This window comes from Xenia sp. Carnegie-2017, unplaced genomic scaffold (assembly GCF_021976095.1).
Source record: "Xenia sp. Carnegie-2017 unplaced genomic scaffold, XeniaSp_v1 HiC_scaffold_19, whole genome shotgun sequence".
NCBI classification, from domain to species: Eukaryota; Metazoa; Cnidaria; class Anthozoa; order Malacalcyonacea; family Xeniidae; genus Xenia; species Xenia sp. Carnegie-2017.
In genome coordinates, this window is record NW_025813481.1 from 8,917,184 (window position 1) to 8,937,780 (window position 20,597).

Sequence of the window (20,597 nt, forward strand, 5' to 3'; positions counted from 1 at the left end):
CAGTGGTTCACCGCAGAGGTCATGAGACCTGATTGCTGAGACGATTGCTTAAATTGTCCAGCTAAGTGCGAAGATCATATCTCATTTAATTTCAAAACACTGCACTGCATAAAACATTCACATGACATTCATTTCACGAGAAAACATCAGCTCAACAATATTGACCTGCTCACCACTGTGTGACTTCATAGCTCAGTGGTCAGAGCACTGCACCGGCACCGCAGAGGTCATGGGTTCGAATCCCGTTGAGTCACCTGATTTTTTCAGGTCCTGAGACGATTGCTTAAATTGTCCAGCTAAGTGCGAAGATCATATCTCATTTAAAGAAGATTATTATTGAAGTTTTTTTATTACTTTTATTTTATATTTCTTAAAGACAATCAATTTTCAACAAAAAGTACTAGTCTTCCTTTTTCAGCAAAATTGCGCACAAATCATGATTTAAACGTTATTAGATTATTTTGTAATTGTATGACTATTTTTAATGACACTAAGATTTTTCTAAATAAATGTTCATTTTCATAAGTTTTTTTTAAAAATTTTTGTTTTAAATTTATTAAAGGTCACCAGTTTTAAAAAAAAATTAGTCCACGTTTTGTAGCAAAATCATGCACAAATCAAGATTTTAACGTTATTAGATAATTTTATCATTATAATACTTATTTTAAAAACACTAGATTTTTTGTTAAATGGATATTTTTACTTTTGTTACATTTTTATAATAAATTCATTTAAGTAAGCAATTTTAAATAAAAATTCTTGTCTTACATTTTTGGATAAATTGTACACAAGTCATGATTTGAACGTTATTAGATTACTTTTTAATTTAATAACTGTTTTTTAAGACACTAAGTTATTTTAACAAGAAGATTATTATGTAAGTTTTTTATTATTTTTATTTTATATTTATTAAAGACAATAAATTTTAAATTAAAAATACTAGTCTTTTTTCAGCAAAATTGCGCACAAATCATGATTTAAACGTTACTAGATTATTTTGTAATTGTATGACTATTATTAATGACACTAAGTTTTTTTAAATAAATGTTTATTTTTTTAAGTTTTTTATAATTTTTGTTTTTAATTAATTAAAGGTAACCAATTTGAAATAAAAAAAAACTAGTCCAAGTCTTGTAGAAAAATTATACACAAATCAAGATTTTAAAGTTATTAGATTATTTTTTAATTATATCACTGTTTTCAAAACACTAAGTTATTTTTACAAAATGCATTGTTTTAATTTTTTAAAAAATTTTTATAGTTAATTTATTAAAGGCAAGTAGTTTTAAATAAAAAATTCTTCTCTTACTTTTTTGGATTAATTGTACACAAGTTATGATTTGAACGTTGTTAGATTACTTTTCAATTTAATGACTGTTTTTCAAAATACTAAGTTATTTTAACAAGAAGATTATTTGAATGTTTTATGCAGTGCGGTGTTTTGAAATTAAATGAGATATGATCTTCGCACTTAGCTGGACAATTTAAGCAATCGTCTCAGGACCTGAAAAAATCAGGTGACTCAACGGGATACGAACCCATGACCTCTGCGGTGCCGGTGCAGTGCTCTGACCACTGAGCTATGAAGTCACACAGTGGTGAGCAGGTCAATATTGTTGAGCTCATGTTTTCTCGTGAAATGAATGTCATGTGAATGTTTTATGCAGTGCGGTGTTTTGAAATTAAATGAGATATGATCTTCGCACTTAGCTGGACAATTTAAGCAATCGTCTCAGGACCTGAAAAATCAGGTGACTCAGCGGGATTCGAACCCATGACCTCTGCGGTGCCGTGCTCTGACCACTGAGCTATGAAGTCACACAGTGGTGAGCAGGTCAATATTGTTGGGCTCATGTTTTCTCGTGAAATGAATGTCATGTGAATGTTTTATGCAGTGCGGTGTTTTGAAATTAAATGAGATATGATCTTCACTTAGCTGGACAATTTAAGCAATCGTCTCAGGACCTGAAAAATCAGGTGACTCAACGGGATTCGAACCCATGACCTCTGCGGTGCCGGTGCAGTGCTCTGACCACTGAGCTATGAAGTCACACAGTGGTGAGCAGGTCAATATTGTTGGGCTCATGTTTTCTCGTGAAATGAATGTCATGTGAATGTTTTATGCAGTGCGGTGTTTGAAATTAAATGAGATATGATCTTCGCACTTAGCTGGACAATTTAAGCAATCGTCTCAGGACCTGAAAAATCAGGTGACTCACCGGGATTCGAACCCATGACCTCTGCGGTGCCGGTGCAGTGCTCTGACCACTGAGCTATGAAGTCACACAGTGGTGAGCAGGTCAATATTGTTGGGCTCATATTCATTTAATTTCACATGCATGTGAATGTTTTATGACATTCATTTCTGAAAAAAATGAGAACAATATTGACCTGCTGTGTGACTTCATAGCTCAGTGGTCAGAGCACTGCACCGGCACCGCAGAGGTCATGGGTTCGAATCCCGTTGAGTCACCTGATTTTTCAGGTCCTGAGACGATTGCTTAAATTGTCCAGCTAAGTGCGAAGATCATATCTCATTTAATTTCAGAACAGCACTGCATAAAACATTCACATGACATTCATTTCACGAGAAAACATAATATTGACCTGCTCACCGCTGTGTGACTTCATAGCTCAGTGGTCAGAGCACTGCACCGGCACCGCAGAGGTCATGGGTTCGAATCCCGTTGAGTCACCTGATTTTTTCAGGTCCTGAGACGATTGCTTAAATTGTCCAGCTAAGTGCGAAGATCATATCTCATTTAATTTCAAAACACTGCACTGCATAAAACATTCACATGACATTCATTTCACGAGAAAACATGAGCCCAACAATATTGACCTGCTCACCACTGTGTGACTTCATAGCTCAGTGGTCAGAGCACTGCACCGGCACCGCAGAGGTCATGGGTTCGAATCCCGTTGAGTCACCTGATTTTTTCAGGTCCTGAGACGATTGCTTAAATTGTCCAGCTAAGTGCGAAGATCATATCTCATTTAATTTCAGAACACCGCACTGCATAAAACATTCACATGACATTCATTTCACGAGAAAACATCAGCCCAACAATATTGACCTGCTCACCGCTGTGTGACTTCATAGCTCAGTGGTCAGAGCACTGCACCGGCACCGCAGAGGTCATGGGTTCGAATCCCGGTGAGTCACCTGATTTTTTCAGGTCCTGAGACGATTGCTTAAATTGTCCAGCTAAGTGCGAAGATCATATCTCATTTAATTTCAAAACACCGCACTGCATAAAACATTCACATGACATTCATTTCACGAGAAAACATGAGCCCAACAATATTGACCTGCTCACCACTGTGTGACTTCATAGCTCAGTGGTCAGAGCACTGCACCGGCACCGCAGAGGTCATGGGTTCGAATCCCGTTGAGTCACCTGATTTTTCAGGTCCTGAGACGATTGCTTAAATTGTCCAGCTAAGTGCGAAGATCATATCTCATTTAATTTCAAACACCGCACTGCATAAAACATTCACATGACATTCATTTCACGAGAAAACATCAGCCCAACAATATTGACCTGCTCACCACTGTGTGACTTCATAGCTCAGTGGTCAGAGCACTGCACCGGCACCGCAGAGGTCATGGGTTCGAATCCCGTTGAGTCACCTGATTTTTCAGGTCCTGAGACGATTGCTTAAATTGTCCAGCTAAGTGCGAAGATCATATCTCATTTAATTTCAAACACCGCACTGCATAAAACATTCACATGACATTCATTTCACGAGAAAACATGAGCCCAACAATATTGACCTGCTCACCACTGTGTGACTTCATAGCTCAGTGGTCAGAGCACTGCACCGGCACCGCAGAGGTCATGGGTTCGAATCCCGTTGAGTCACCTGATTTTTTCAGGTCCTGAGACGATTGCTTAAATTGTCCAGCTAAGTGCGAAGATCATATCTCATTTAATTTCAAAACACCGCACTGCATAAAACATTCACATGACATTCATTTCACGAGAAAACATGAGCCCAACAATATTGACCTGCTCACCACTGTGTGACTTCATAGCTCAGTGGTCAGAGCACTGCACCGGCACCGCAGAGGTCATGGGTTCGAATCCCGTTGAGTCACCTGATTTTTTCAGGTCCTGAGACGATTGCTTAAATTGTCCAGCTAAGTGCGAAGATCATATCTCATTTAAAGAAGATTATTATTGAAGTTTTTTTATTACTTTTATTTTATATTTCTTAAAGACAATCAATTTTCAACAAAAAGTACTAGTCTTTCTTTTTCCGCAAAATTGTGCACAAATCATGTTTTTAACATTATTAGATTATTTTGTAATTATATGACCATTTTTAATGACACTAAATTTTTTAAATAAATGTTTATTTTTTAAGTCTTTTTATTATTTTTGTTTTAAATTGAATAAAGGCAAACATGCTTAAATAAAAAATATTAGTACATGTTTTTCAGCAAAATTATGCACAAATCATGATTTTAACGTTGTTTGATAATTTTGCAATTATAACACTATTATTTTAAACACTATATTCTTTTAAAAATGGATATTTTCACATTTTTACATTTTTATAGTAAATTTGTAAAAAGCAAACAATTTTAAATAAAAAATTCTGGTCTTATTTTTTGGATAAATTGTACACATGTCATGGTTTTAACGTTATTAAATTATTTTTTAATGTAATAACTGTTTTTTACAACACTAAGTTATTTAAACAAGAAGATTATTATTTAAAGTGCTTATCTCAAAATATTTTTTTTGAATTTTCTGATTGAGGTAAAAAAATCATTGTAAATGTTATTTTACAATTTTCTGAATGATGGCTTCGTTTATGAGATAAATGCGTTTCTTTTCTCAAAATGGGCAATAATGGAGAAAAATTGCTGCGCGTTCAATTTGCTTGATGACAGCCTGAATCGAGAAGTATGTGACGTAACATAAAGACAGGAAGTTTTGTGAAGTGTGATTTTTGCTATAATTTTACTTAATCTACTATGGCTCTGCATCAAAATACCTGATAGATGTGCAGTTTTCGGCTGTTCAAACCGAGAAAATTTTGCGGAAGGAATTTCTCTTCACCGTATACCATTTTACGGTGATGAGCGTCCTGAAGCGAAGCGAAGACGTAAAATCTGGGTGAATTTTATTGCAAAAAAACGCGCTCAATGGACACCGACTAAGTATTCGGCTGTTTGTTTGTTTTACTTATGATGGTGATGGCAAAGTAATTTGGGCAAAGTTCAAATCTTTCCTGAGTCACATAGTAGACAAGCACACCAATTTGGATAATCTACTGTTTTCAAGTTGTTTTCATGGCCCTGATATTAAAGCAAGGGAATATTTGTTAGAAGGTTTGTGAAGGCATTATTTAAAGATAACTTCCCTAACAGTTTATCATCATTCTTTGTTGTAATGTTTAAGGTTCAGTTGCTCATGATAAGATTTGTGCTAAATTGTTAAACCCACAGCTGATGAAGTCAATTCACCAGGCTTCACCATTGAGTTCTATAATAACTGGAGCGGCTAACTGTACTGGGGCGAGGACGCCAAAAAAATGGCGGTCAACGGACGTATTTCCGTTGAAATGATCGCTTTGCAGAAAAATAATATTCTCGACCTCCCCCTGGTGTCTATAGTAAATTATAAAGATTTTTCAAAAACAAACACCATAACCCAAAATACGGATATCGTTAGTTCCATATTCTGTGACGATATCTTTTTTGGCATTTCTTTTATAATGCCAGCACTTCAATCGTTCAATTGTTGGATGTCGTAGTTTCCACAAAAAGGAACATATCGCTTCCCACAGGTGAGATAGTTGCTTGTTTTGTTAGTCCGTCAACGATTGAAAAGCAATTATACATGCACTTGAAAAGCCATAAAATACATATTAAAGATCGTATTTTTTAAGACTGACTTGAACGCCAAATATACTGATGTTTTCCTGCTTTTGTTTATAAAATTCTGCATACTTTTCTGTCATTTGTTAATGCATGAAATCGTAAATTTACCCGTCTATTTGCAAAATAGTTTCCCTAAAGCAAAAAAGACCCTGGACACATTTTTCTCTGTGAGTAAGTATCAAAAAGAAATGATCAGCCCAACAGTACCCATGATTTGGAGCAGAGCTTGTTATGTTCTATTTGCTGACAACATGCAGGGAAGATCAAGTAGTAAAGATGACTCGAAGACGTTATTGACCAGGCAGAGTCTTAAAAAAATGATAATGCTGTAAAGATAATTGATTTATTGTCTGCCCTATCCTGAGTTATTTAATTTGATAATGGTCAAATTCTATGGATGTAGACAATGGATTCACTAAGGATGCCTTGAATGCTTTGAAGTTAAAGTTCATGATCCAAAGAAAGATGGCAAGAAGGTTGTGTGTGTTTTGATGCTTAAAGAAATGTCAATTCACAAACATATAAAATGGGAAGGCCATAAAGTTTGTGTCTATGTAAACATTTGTACTGAGATTGATGATGACTCGATGCAAATGTGAAGCATCAAACTGTATAAGCCATTGGGTTTTATATAACTTAATTTTTAAATCATGTCATACCTTTATCAAAATATTTTAGTTGAGTGTTGTTTAAATGTTAATGTCTAATGCACTATACTGAAGCATTAAAGATTCATCATATGCATTATTGGAGATTTATCATATGCATTATTGCTGCTTTTTTAAAGAAAAGTTTTTCACTTTTCAAAGCTTTTTTACAAATTTTTTGCTTCTTATTTCTTTTCATGAGATTGATGATATAGAGGTAATATAATCCAATAACTTTATAATTTCTAAAAAGCTTTTAAGCTTCTAGCATTAAAGTACAGTATAGGTATTTAATTCGTTTGGTTTTATTGCCTTGCTATGACATATCTACTTGCACTTCATCATTCTTGTATGAACAAAACACCAGATGTGGATGAGTATCAAAATGCACTACCAACTGCTTATGAAATTTATTATTGAGGTGAAAACTGTGTTAATCATTCAAATTGTGCACTTTTATTGCAAATATAGGAAAAACAAAACAAAGTGAAAAAGAAGGGTAGAAGTATTAAAACTAAAAATTAATTATAAACACCATTGGGAGCATAAGTGTTTTGATGATTATTTGCATTTTACCCAATTCATATATCAATACAACAAAATCAAAATGTGCTACAACTTTACAAGTATTTGATGCAGTTGCACTTCAGAACATCACAAAAAGGTTACTTAAAGTAATTTCTATACAATATTGTTTGTTTTCATTTACCAAACCTATGCAGACTTGAGTCTTTTTGAAATTTAACATGAAACTCAATTACAGAAGATCCGTAAATATCCAGAGATTTACTATTTACATTTTTAAAGAAACAAGTAAAAATCCTACAATTGTGGCGCAAAAAGACATTGCCTATTGCACGAAAAGAAGCAAAATAGGAATGATAACAAATAAGCCTAATTCTCTCCCGTGAACCACCGTGGAGATTAACTATGATATACTTTTTTGTATAGACTAAAGAGTTTAATCGATCAAACATGTTTGACGCTGGTAAGAAAATGACGCATATCTGCGTTCATAGATGTGTAGCCGACATATAGCTCTTTCGTCGATAGTTATAAATGCATCCTCGTAGGAGCCGATAACTGGAAAGCACAGTTGACTCGCTGTTACGAATTGTAGGGTTTTATCGTGATTTTCATCAAAAAAATTGCTTGCCGAATCCCAAATACACACATACATTTTCCTCACTCTTTCCTCAGGAAGGAGTGGGAAATCGTGAAATTTCGGATAAGCGGTCAATTTCGGTAAATCTCAGCGGCAACAGATATCTAAGGCCGCGCTTGAGATAGCCGCTCCAGTTATTATAGAACTCAAAGGGCTTCACCAGTTGCTCAAACAAGTTGTTTGGAAGGATTCTATTTTGTCCTGAATCATTTTGCTCCAAAAATGTTTCATTATTCCTAGGTTGGAATGTATTGCAGGTGGGATATTTCCAATATGACAATGTTAGTTCTTTTGCAACTTCCACAAGTCTTTATTGTTTTAGACACATTTGGGCATCGATCCACTTCAACAACAACTTAAGGTGTGATGTAAAGATGAAAAACTCTCTAAAAACTCTCTAAAAATGATACTCTCTATAAGCCATCGCTGAAGGAACATGTTTTCTGGATGAGGAAGTACCATCTGGGGAAGAAAACGATTCGCCATTTGAAGAAGAACTACATGCAGTTGGTGAAGATATTTGTGAATCCCAGTCTCCATGTAAATCGTGCCATCGTCTTAAGAAAAAACTTACATCTTTACAAAAGACTTTAAGCTGGTATAAAAAGACAAAAGCATCTTAGAAGAAAAAGGCCCAGAAGTTGCAAAATGAATATCAAAGCGAAATCAGGGAAAATCGTAATACATCCGTGGTGACCAGCATTAATATAGACGATGGAATGCAGGGGAGTGCTGAACAGCTTTTGAATGAGAATCATACATGGACTACTCCTCTTTTGAAGAGTCTAGTCAGAGTGAAGATTTAGATGAAGATACTACAAGTAATACAGTCAGGTATTTTATCTTATAAAGAATTAGATCTCTGTTGTATTTCATAATAATGAATTTTCTTAATCGTGTTACAGAATTGATGAAGGAGCAAGCTCGCATGAACAACCTATGTTCATGGTATTTTACATCTCATTGGTTGAGTTATTTGAAAAATTTTGCTTTAACTTCAAGGCTGAAAATCCAAAAGTACACATTAAAAACATTGGTTCGATGGCCATTGTCGTGCAAAATTGTGGTAAATGTGATGAAAAGAACTTTATGTGTTAAACACAAGCAGGTAAAGGCCGAGTATTCTCCGATCCCATAGACCCACAAAACCATCACATCAACCATCTGTATGCCACAGCTCTCAAGTACCTGAAGTTAATAAAAAGGTTGGACTAATTATTGTTGATGAAACAATGTTGATGATAACATTGTTTCTCATACAATTTACAATCTTACATATTTAATGATTGTGATGCTTGGCGGCGATAAGCACGTCCAATAGTGGCCCGACGTTTTCATGGACAGCCTCATGAACTAAAGGCCCAAATTTGGCATGCTGTGCTATGCATGATATTTTCTCAATGCTGCCATCGAATGCCATTTTCTGCAAAGCTGGTCCTATTTCCTTACAGCATCTGTACTCTAATAAGCCTTCTAACAAATCGGTATGACAGCATTGACAAATACACCTAAAACGTGGGAGCATTGTGGCTTATAAAGTAACTTTATGTATATTACAAACAGGAGAAAACAACAACTTACCATTCACCGAGTGGAATTACGCCATCACTTCGTTGTTCTAATGTCGCAGGGAGAATTCCATCGGGATCATCTGGAGTATGCACTTCATCACCATCTACTGCGAGCGGCTCATCGTCATATGCGAAGTCGTTTAAATGCTCGACATAACCCACGTATTCCGAGCTCGAATCAGATACGCATTCAGACATCGAATTCGAATTATCTGAGCACTGATTTGAGGCCATACTTTCCGGATAACTTGTTTTTTAATATTTTATTGAAAATACTGTCATTATTTGTTTTTAAGACAAGAAAAACGACAACAAAATCACCTCCTATAATATAATATTATATTGACGGAAACAGACGTGTTCAACTATCTACGTCACAAGTATCAATATGGCGTCGTAAAAAATTCGCAAATAGTACCCGATTTTGGAGGCAAAATTATGGAACTTATATTTATCTGTTTAAGTCCAGCGACATGTCATAGTTCTTTAAATAATCCAAATTTTCAATTAAGCTCATAAAAAAGGGGGGATAAAATTCGTAATATAAGCACTTTAACAAAAAGAACTTTTACAAAAATTGGATTTCCACCCCTCCTGAAAATGAATTTTATCATAATTCAAAATTTTCATCAAAAGACTATAATTTATGCATTTGAACACATTTTCCACAACAAAAAGAACTTTTGCAAAAATAGGACTTCCACCCCTGAAAATGAATTTCATAATTCAAAATTCAAAATTTTCATAATCAATAGTATTCCACCCCCTTGAAAATGAATTTTATTATATTTCAAAATTTTATCAAAAGACTCTAATTTATTCATTTGAACACATTTTTCACAACAAAAAGAACCTTTACAAAAATTGGATTTCCACCCCTCCTGAAAATGAATTTTATCATATTTCAAAATTTTCATCAAAAAACCATAACTTATGTAATTAAACACATTTTCCACAAAAAAACAACTTTTACAAAATTGATTTCCACCCCTGAAAATGAATTTTATCATATTTCAAAATTTTCATCAAAAGACTATAATTTATGCATTTGAACACATTTTCCACAACAAAAAGAACTTTTACAAAAATTGGATTTTCACCCCTCCTGAAAATGAATTTTATCATATTTCAAAATTTTCATCAAAAAACCATAACTTATGTAATTAAACACATTATCCACAACAAAAAGTACTTTTACAAAAATTGGATTTCCACCCCCCCTGAAAATGAATTTCATATTTCAAAATTCAAAATTTTCATAATCAATAGGAATTCCACCCCCCTGAAAATGAATTTTATTATATTTCAAAATTTTCATCAAAAGACTATAATTTATGCATTTGAACACATTTTCCACAACAAAAAGAACTTTTACAAAAATTGGATTTACACCCCTCCTGAAAATGAATTTTATCATATTCCAAAAATTTCATCAAAAAACATAATTTATGTAATTAAACACATTTTCCACAACAAAAAGAACTTTTACAAAATTTGGATTTCCACCCCCCCTGAAAATGGATTTTACATATTTCAAAATTTTCATGAAAATACTATAATTTAATCAATTTAAACACATTTTCCACAACAAAAAGAACTTTTATAAAAATAGCAAATTCACCTCATTTGAAAATGAATTTTATCATATTTCAAAATTTTCATGAAAAGACTATAATTTATGCATTTGAACACATTATCCACAACAAAAAGAACTTTTACCAAAATAGGATTTCCACCCCTCCTGAAAATGAATTTTATCATATTTCAAAATTTTCATCAAAAGACCATAATTTATGCAATTAAACACATTTTCCACAACAAAAAGAACTTTTACAAAAATAGGAAATCCACCCCCAGAAAATGAATTTTATCATATTTCAATATTTTCATCAAAAGACCATAATTTATGCAATTAAACACATTTTCCACAACAACAAAAACTTTTACAAAAATTGGATTTCCATGCCTCCTGAAAATGAATTTTATCATATTTCAAAATTTTCATCAAAAGACTATAATTTATGCATTTGAACATATTTTCCACAACAAAAAGAACTTTAACAAAAGTAAGAATTCCACCCCACCTGAAAATTTATTTTATTACATTCAAATTTTTATAAAAAGACTATAATTTATGCATTTGAACACATTTTCCAGATTAAAAAGAACTTTTACAAAAATAGGAATTCGACCCCCCCTGAAAATGAATTTTATCATAATTCAAAATTTTCATGAAAAGACTATAATTTATGCAATTTAAACATATTTTCCACAACAAAAGAACTTTTATAAAAATAGCAAATTCACCCCATTTGAAAATAAATTCTATCATATTTCAAAATTTTCATGAAAAGACTATAATTTATGCATTTGAACACATTTTCCACAACAAAAAGAACTTTTAACAAAATAGGATTTCCACCCCACCCTAAAAATGAATTTTATCATGATTCAAAATTTTCATCAAAACACTATTTTCAAATTGAATAGAGGTTATAGAAGACACACTACGTATGCTCATTGGTGTTTCACAAGAGTATACATTATAGGATAACTATGGATCCAACTAGTCTAAACAACTAGGTACATTTAAGCAAACATCTTTCCCATCGTAAACACACGTGTCAAAGAAACGTGATCAAATTACAAAATTCGTTTAATCAAATAGTCGGACATGGTATTGTATTTGTAGAAGAGAGCCAATAAAATAAAAAGATTCTCTTGGGGCATTTTTAAATATTAGTTTAGAAATACAGATCGACTGATTATAAAGGCAGAAGATGTAAGAGTGAATAAAAACCATTTCGCGTCAAATCAAAGGAAAGCTTGGATATGACATGCAATATGCAGGTATAATGTTCTAGAGAAAAATAAAAAACATTTTTAACGTTGTCACGGATATTACGAGTGCCGTAACAAATTGTTGACGAGTTTCACATGCATTTAACAAAACAAGCTTAAGTAGACAAAGAGCATGCCAAAAATATATGATGGAAAACTTGCTCAGCGCATCTACAAGCACCAATTTCAGAGCTCGCTCTGTCACAAATTAATTGAGAATCTGAGCATGCGTTGTCAACTCCACAAACTCTCCAAGCTCATGGTAACAACCAACTGGATGTACTAGTACCGATTTTGGAGTAATTAGCTCGCTCAATCACACGTTTTAAGACATTTCATCTGCGCATGCGCAGTGTCTTTGAACATGCGCAGTCAACTTGACCAGCTACCCAAGTTCATGGTCATGGCAACGACCAACTGCATCTACTAGTACCAATTTTGAAGTAAATAGCATGCTTAGTAACAATTTAATAGAGAAATCGTCTGCGCATGCGCTCGGGTAATTGTTCATAGTCATGACAACGACCAACTATATGTACTTGCACTACATTTGTGTCAATTAACTCACTTAGTCGCAAATTATCAAAGAAATCATCTGGGCATGCGCACTAACGATAACAATCATCCCACAACTTTCGTACGCCTTTAAATTTTGGTATATATATATAAAGCTAAAACTTCATATAGTAGATGTCAAGTAGCAGTGGAAGCTGTGTGCGATATAGTATTCAGTGGCTTAGGCCGCACTCTCCCTGCGTACCCTGAGCAAAGCCTATCGCAGGTGATCTCAGAGTCTGATGGGCGGAAGCTTGCTATTGGCATCTCCCAAGTAGGATAGCGTGGAGGTGCGGAAATCTCCTACCGAAACGTTAACATGCGGCGTTCTAGTGCCTTGCGCTTAAGAAGGTATCGGGAAGCATGGACCGAAAACGGGGTTTTCTGCTTTCTAATTTTATCTTTTTGTTTTCTTCTCATAAAACAATACAAGCAATGTTTCAATTAACTTCTTACGACCCTGTCTTTTTCTGACACTTATAATTAAAGACAACCTTAAACAAGTTTTATACCAATTTTATCGTTTTATATCTTTCTGATTTAACTCTCCCATTTACTGTTTCTCATGTATCACGAGCAAACCATCCATATGTTTCATGGAAAACAAACAAGGATTATGTGGTTCCCTTAGTTAACATGCGACGCTCTAGTGCTCAACTATCTCGGGGTATCTGGAGGCATGGACCGAAAACGGGATTCTTTGGTTTTCAAAATTTATCTTTTTCTTTACATGAATTCTTCATATAAAAAACTAGAACGTCCAAGGATACTTCAAAGGTTCAAACAACTTCTGCCTTTTGAACTATAACTCAAACAAACACTAAGCATGTTTATACGTTTTTTACTTATTACCTTTTACAACGTAACTTTCTCATAACTCTCTCGTGATGAACGAGAGCCTCCTTATACAATATGACTCTTTCATCATGAACGAACGCATCCGTGGGCTTCACGGAAAAAAGGGATTATGTACTTTGTTATAATAGTTTCTACAAAGATAACATTTATTAAGCTAAGAAATTTGAAAATAAATATATTTGAGTTATTAGGAAATAACAAGTCAAGAATTCATTGATCATACTTATTCCAATTGGTCTGGAACAACCACGACATTTATAATTTTGACCATCCAACCCTTTATCAAGGGCTATATTATTAATTAAGGACTGTAACTTCATACGTCGTTCTTGCTGAACACCTTCAGGTGAAGTAGGATCATCAATAATCTGTTATATATAAAAACATAATTTATCCATAGAATTATAGCAAAGTTACGACGGACAGATGAGAGTTATTAACGCTATAAAACTTAAATTCAATATATCGTATAAAGTACCTCAAATCCCGGCGATTTCTCGTATCGAAAGGATTCTAAAGTAAAGGTGATAATTAAGATGAGAAATTTCGAAGAATTGAAACTAGAGAATTTTTCAACAAAAAAATGTTGAAAATACCTGTACTACGACAAGATTCTTCAATGTCTATGCTCTAAAATAATAGTCATAAAACGACAATTTCAAAAGCATAAAAACTAAGTATTTGTAACATTGGTGAAAGATACAGGATGAACATGAAACCTTCTCAGAAGACGATGGAACGAGACCATAACCATTTGATGTGAACTTCTTCCTAACAACGTTTGCGTAATCCGTTAGCATACCATGAAAACTAACTTCTGGTTTAGGCGACGCTTTACTAGAACCCTCCTCAACGTCTTCAGGACAATTAACGTCTACTGAACTAGTGTCACAAGGCTCAATGACGATGACCAACCACTAGCCATACCTAACATGTTACCACCAGAGATCTTTCTTGGGTAGATCAAGTCTTTCGGAACTTCAGACAAGGGTTGCGTTGAGCTGAGAACTAAAAAAGAACAAAGATGGATAGATGATGAAGTGGAGAACAAGAATAGAGGTTAAAGAAGACACACTACGTATGCTCATTGGTGTTTCACAAGAGTATACATTACAGGATAACTATGGATCCAACTAGTCTAAACAACTACGTACATTTAAGCAATCCAACTTTCCCATGGTAAACACATGTGTCAAAAAAAGTGATCAAATTACAAAATTCGTGCAATCAAATAGTCGGACATGGTATTGTATTTGTAGAAGAGAGCCAATAAAATAAAAAGATTCTCTTGAGGCATTTGTAAATATTAGTTTAGAAATACAGATCGACTAATTATAAAGGCAGAAGATGTAAGAGTGAATAAAAAACCATTTCCCGTCAAATCAAAGGAAAGCTTGGATATGACATGCAATATGCAGATATAAAGTTGTAGAGAAAAATAAAAAACATTTTTAACGTTGTCACGGATATTACGAGTGCCGTAACAAAGTGTTGACGAGTTTCACATGCATTTGTAAAAACAAGCTTAAGTAGACAAAAAGCATGCCAAAAATATATGATGGAAAACTTGCTCAGCGCATGTACAAGCACCAATTTCAGAGCTCGCTCTGTCGCAAATTAATTGAGAATCTGAGCATGCGTTGTCAACTCCACAGTCTCCAAGCTCATGGTAACGACCAACTGGATGTACTAGTACCGATTTTGGAGTAATTAGCTCGCTCAGTAAAACTTTTTAAGACAAATCATCTGTGCATGCGCAGTCTGATTGAGCATGCGCTGTCAACCTGACCAGCTACCCAAGTTCGTGGTCATGGCAACGACCAACTGCATCTACTAGCACCAATTTTGAAGTAAATAGCATGCTTAGTTACAATTTAATAGAGAAATCGTCTGCGCATGTGCTCGAGCATGCGCAGTCCACTCGAGTAATTGTTCATAGTCATGACAACGAGCAACTATGTGTACTTGCACTACATTTGTGTCAATTAACTCACTTAGTCGCAAATTATCGAAGAAATCATCTGGGCATGCGCAGTAACGATAACAATCATCCCACAACTTTCGTACGCCTTTAAATTTTGGTATATATATATAAAGCTAAAACTTCATATAGTAGATGTCAAGTAGCAGTGGAAGCTGTGTGCGATATAGTATTCAGTGGCTTAGGCCGCACTCTCCCTGCGTACCCTGAGCAAAGCCTACCGCAGGTGATCTCAGGGTCTGATGGGCGGAAGCTTGCTATTGGCATCTCCCAAGTAGGATAGCGTGGAGGTGCGGAAATCTCCTACCGAAACGTTAACATGCGGCGTTCTAGTGCCTTGCGCTTAAGAAAGTATCGGGAAGCATGGACCGAAAACGGGTTTTCTGCTTTAATTTTATCTTTTGTTTTCTTCTCATAAAACAATACAAGCAATGTTTCAATTAACTTCTTACGACCCTGTCTTTTTCTGACACTTATAATTAAAGACAACCTTAAACAAGTTTTATACCAATTTATCGTTTTATATCTTTCTGATTTAACTCTCCCATTTACTGTTTCTCATGTATCACGAGCAAACCATCCATATGTTTCATGGAAAACAAACAAGGATTATGTGGTTCCCTTAGTTAACATGCGACGCTCTAGTGCTCAACTATCTCGGGGTATCTGGAGGCATGGACCGAAAACGGGATTCTTTGGTTTTCAAAATTTATCTTTTTCTTTACATGAATTCTTCATATAAAAAAAACTAGAACGTCCAAGGATACTTCAAAGGTTCAAACAACTTCTGCCTTTTTGAACTATAACTCAAACAAACACTAAGCATGTTTATACGTTTTTTACTTATTACCTTTTACAACGTAACTTTCTCATAACTCTCTCGTGATGAACGAGAGCCTCCTTATACAATATGACTCTTTCATCATGAACGAACGCATCCATGGGCTTCACGGAAAAAAGGGATTATGTACTTTGTTATAATAGTTTCTACAAAGATAACATTTATTAAGCTAAGAAATTTGAAAATAAATATATTTGAGTTATTAGGAAATAACAAGTCAAGAATTCATTGATCATACTCATTCCAATTGGTCTGGAACAACCATGACATTTATAATTTTGACCATCCAACCCTTTATCAAGGGCTATATTGTTAATTAACGACAGTAACTTCATACGTCGTTCCTGCTGAACACCTTCAGGTGAAGTAGGATCAGCAATAATCTGTTATATATAAAAACATAATTTATCCATGGAATTATAGCAAAGTTACGATGGACAGGTGAGAGTTATTAACGCTATAAAACTTAAATTCAATATATCGTATAAAGTACCTCAAATCCCGGCGATTTCTCGTATCGAAAGGATTCTAAAGTAAAGGTGATAATTAAGATGAGAAATTTCGAAGAATTGAAACTAGAGAATTTTTCAACAAAAAAATGTTGAGAATACCTGTACTACCACAAGATTCTTCAATGTCTATGCTCTAAAATAATAGTCATAAAAACGACAATTTCAAAAAGCATAAAAAAACTAAGTATTTGTAACATTGGTGAAAGATACAGGATGAACATGAAACCTTCTCAGAAGACGATGGAACGAGACCATAACCATTTGATGTGAACTTCTTCCTAACAAGGTTTGCGTAATCCGTTAGCATACCATGAAAACTAACTTCTGGTTTAGGCGACGCTTTACTAGCAACCTCCTCAACGTCTTCAGGACAATTAACGTCTACTGAACTAGTGTCACAAGGCTCAATGACGATGACCAACCACTAGCCATACCTAACATGTTACCACCAGAGATCTTTCTTGGGTAGATCAAGGCTTTCGGAACTTCAGACAAGGGTTGCGTTGAGCTGACAAAAACACTCTGTCTATTGCTGCATGAAGGCAAAATAGTTAATTGACAGTGTAGGCAAAGAAATTTATCAATTTCTATAGATATTATTGTGTACTACTTACAGTCTCTTGGAATTGTGTAATGTATGTCAAGAACAAGATATAAGTTTTATATAATGCTAACCCCTTCGAGCACTACTACTCTTCTGTTTTGCTTGAACAGCTTACAGCAACCAATACTAATTATTTATATGTACAAACTAACTTTTGGGAATTAAATGATAAACAACTTGATAAATCTTTGTATTTTCCATCAAGCCTTTGAATTTGTTTCTTTTATCTATTGGTGAAAAAATATTCATGAAAGACTTACAAATCAAGTTTCTCAAAGATAGTATTTTGTACAAAGAAACTAAACATAATTGAAAGGTCACATGTCGAAGACAGAATTTGCTTCTTTGACTAAGTTGCTTGACCATGAGCAATTTAAATTTGTTTACAATTTGTTTAAAGAATTCTTTTATTGATTTGTACTAATTCTTCATAAGACACAAAGAATTTCTTTGCCATCTATTTTGCTTCCTCTACATTCAACTTCATTGTAACCAATGCATCTGATGTGAATTTGTGGATCACCTGGAATCATACCAAGTATGTATTTGGTGAGATGAGACAATAATATGTTTAACTTTTCATGCATATTAATGATATAATCATAAGCTATTGTTGAAGAAATATTTCAAGGTAGGAGCAAATCTTAGCACATTGTTCAACACACTTCTTTTATCTTGGTTTTGAAGTAGTAACCTGTTTACTATAACAATAAATACTTCACTTACAGAAACGCTAAGTAGTACTTTAAAACTGTTTGCATAAATCCAACTTTTCAAACCCATTATAATTGTCTACACTATACAGTCAAATTGAGCAGGCAAGTAGTTTAATAGTTATTTTTATTATACGGCTGTTGAGTTCGTGTTACTCGCCATATCTCAATTTCGTATTATACTTTTCTCTTTCAGTAACAACAACGAGTAAACTTAGTGAATGAACTGATTTTTATTATTTTACAAGGCAGTATTTATAATATTCTCTACAATTAGCAAATAATATTATTGGTCAAAATAATTCATCTAATCTAACTATATAAGGTATATAAGGAAATTCTACTAACGTCAATAACTGTTCCTTGGGTGTTAACCGCATGGGAACGGATACAATGGTTGACCAAACTACGTATTTACTGCTTCCCTTTACGTAACTCTGCGGTTTATGAGCATGACTCAACAACGGCATATACCATAGTTTTCATTAACTTTGCATGGCATTGCATTCAATTTCAACACAACTCTGTTGTAAACTTTCCCTTCATCTTTAAAAAATAAATATGAACAAATTCTGCCCCATTTTGGGAGGTAAACTCAATTTAAATCAGGAGAGTTTAGCTTGATCATGATGCAAAACTGGATAAAATCGGCAACTTTGCCACGTCTGGCGAGCGATAAAGTGAAGAACAAACAAGACTGGACCAAAATAACTTTAAATTAAAACTTAGTAGTAAAAACTCTTCAAGTATTGTGTTAAAACAAAATAGTAAAACTACTACTGTGCTACTTACCGGAGTCATGAAATGTTTCCTTTTCTGTCGCTATTTCACCATCCGCAAACACGGAAGCTTGCAGATTGTTTAATAAATAAAATTTTAAAAAAGTGTTTATGTTAGGAAAATAGTTCCGATATTTTCATAGATACAGTAGGTCTATACTCCCAATCGTGGTGGTCAAATCAGGGTGGGCGACAAAATTTTTATTTCATGAGCCCGCGTCTCTCCGCTGACTTTGACCACCAAAATCCGCCATGTTTTTGACCACGCGGCTGCGCGCTAATAATTTATAGTAATTTTGTTGACGTTCCCCTCCAGGTCTTATAGAACTCAATGGCTTCGACAAGTCTAGGCATGTGTATAGTGAGTTAGCTTTCCAGTTGTTGTAGAGTTCACTGGTTCCAAACAAGCGCCCATTCGATTCAAAATAGCGACATTATCCATCGCTTCGCCTTTTTCTTTCTTCTCAGAAGAAAAGACATCTATAAACAAAGGGGGAAAACCACTTTAAGTCAGATCACATTGAAGCATTTACTTACCAGCAGAGTGTTTTACAAGAAGTACACGCAAGCATGAAACAAAACGTTTTTTGCGCTATGGTAACGTGACGTCACACTTAAGGACTCAATGTGAGCGTTTATTCGGCTAATGAATAACGCGACTAAGAGTGAGAAAATAGTGTTTGTAGGCTATTTCTCTCTCGGGATTGTATTTAACAATGCGTAACATATTCCTGTGCCAAATATGAAGTTTTGTAAAAAGAAAAAAGTTATCGCATTCCATGTAAGAAACCATGGAGGCTTAATACACGAATTGCACTGTTCAGCAGCTTGTTTATTGTACATATTGAGCGTGGGATACAATTTCATGTTATATCCTTCGCAGCATCCTACACATAAAGGACAGTTATAAATCAACAAATTTTGTGAGAACATAAAAACGGCCATTTTTGGATCAATAAGTTCGCTTCAAGTAAAATAGGAAGAGTATGGCAGTTTAGCTGAATGATTTTTCCAATGAAACTTATCAACAACAAATTTTGCTTTCTTAAAACATGCTGGATCTCGGTTCAAACAATACTCGTGCAATCTGCAGGCATTATCGTAAATGACCAACTCTGGCGCTAAAGAAATAAAAATACATAAGCATATCATCAGGCACATTCGGTTATGTTACTGAACTGAAAACTCTGTCAGGCGACTAAACCGTCACGCAATCTGTCCGATTCACTGATAATACTCTGTTTGTAGCACCATAAAAGGTACACGCATGCGTAACTTACCATCAGGAAAACGTGTTCGTAAAATGGTAAATGGGATATTTGGTGATTCGTGATCCCTCATATAGTCCTAAGCCCCTTTGAAGATATCTATAAATACGAGAAATTGTAGTATAATATGAGCTCTGGAGTGGTCATACAAAATTTTGTACTCGTGGGGTAATAAATTCTTCTTACTTCAGATTTTAATTCTTGAAATTCGTCCCAACGCAGCTTTGAATCACTGTACTTCTTCAATAAAGCTCGCACATTTCTCCTGTTGATGAAATTGCGCATTTCAAACCTAGTATTGGACAAAAGAAAACAGGTTGTTATTTTTATAACTATAAGCTGTGTACAAAAACAAAGTGAGAAAAG

The 20,597-nt window shown here is 34.5% G+C and overlaps 3 long non-coding RNA genes across 3 annotated transcripts; 1 reads left to right on the forward strand and 2 right to left on the reverse strand.

Annotated features, from left to right (window-relative positions):
• LOC124439008 lies at window positions 1–20,526 on the reverse strand. Its single transcript, XR_006946235.1, has 4 exons — window positions 20,418–20,526; window positions 20,244–20,330; window positions 19,619–20,084; window positions 1–28 (listed from the first exon to the last, which is right to left on the reverse strand). It is a non-coding gene; the product is annotated as an uncharacterized LOC124439008 (long non-coding RNA).
• On the forward strand, window positions 8,500–8,705 carry LOC124439011. Its single transcript, XR_006946239.1, has 2 exons — window positions 8,500–8,542; window positions 8,614–8,705. It is a non-coding gene; the product is annotated as an uncharacterized LOC124439011 (long non-coding RNA).
• LOC124439012 lies at window positions 18,399–19,198 on the reverse strand. The gene is made up of 2 exons (XR_006946240.1): window positions 18,977–19,198; window positions 18,399–18,730 (listed from the first exon to the last, which is right to left on the reverse strand). It is a non-coding gene; the product is annotated as an uncharacterized LOC124439012 (long non-coding RNA).
• Window positions 20,527–20,597: the final 71 nt, after the last annotated feature.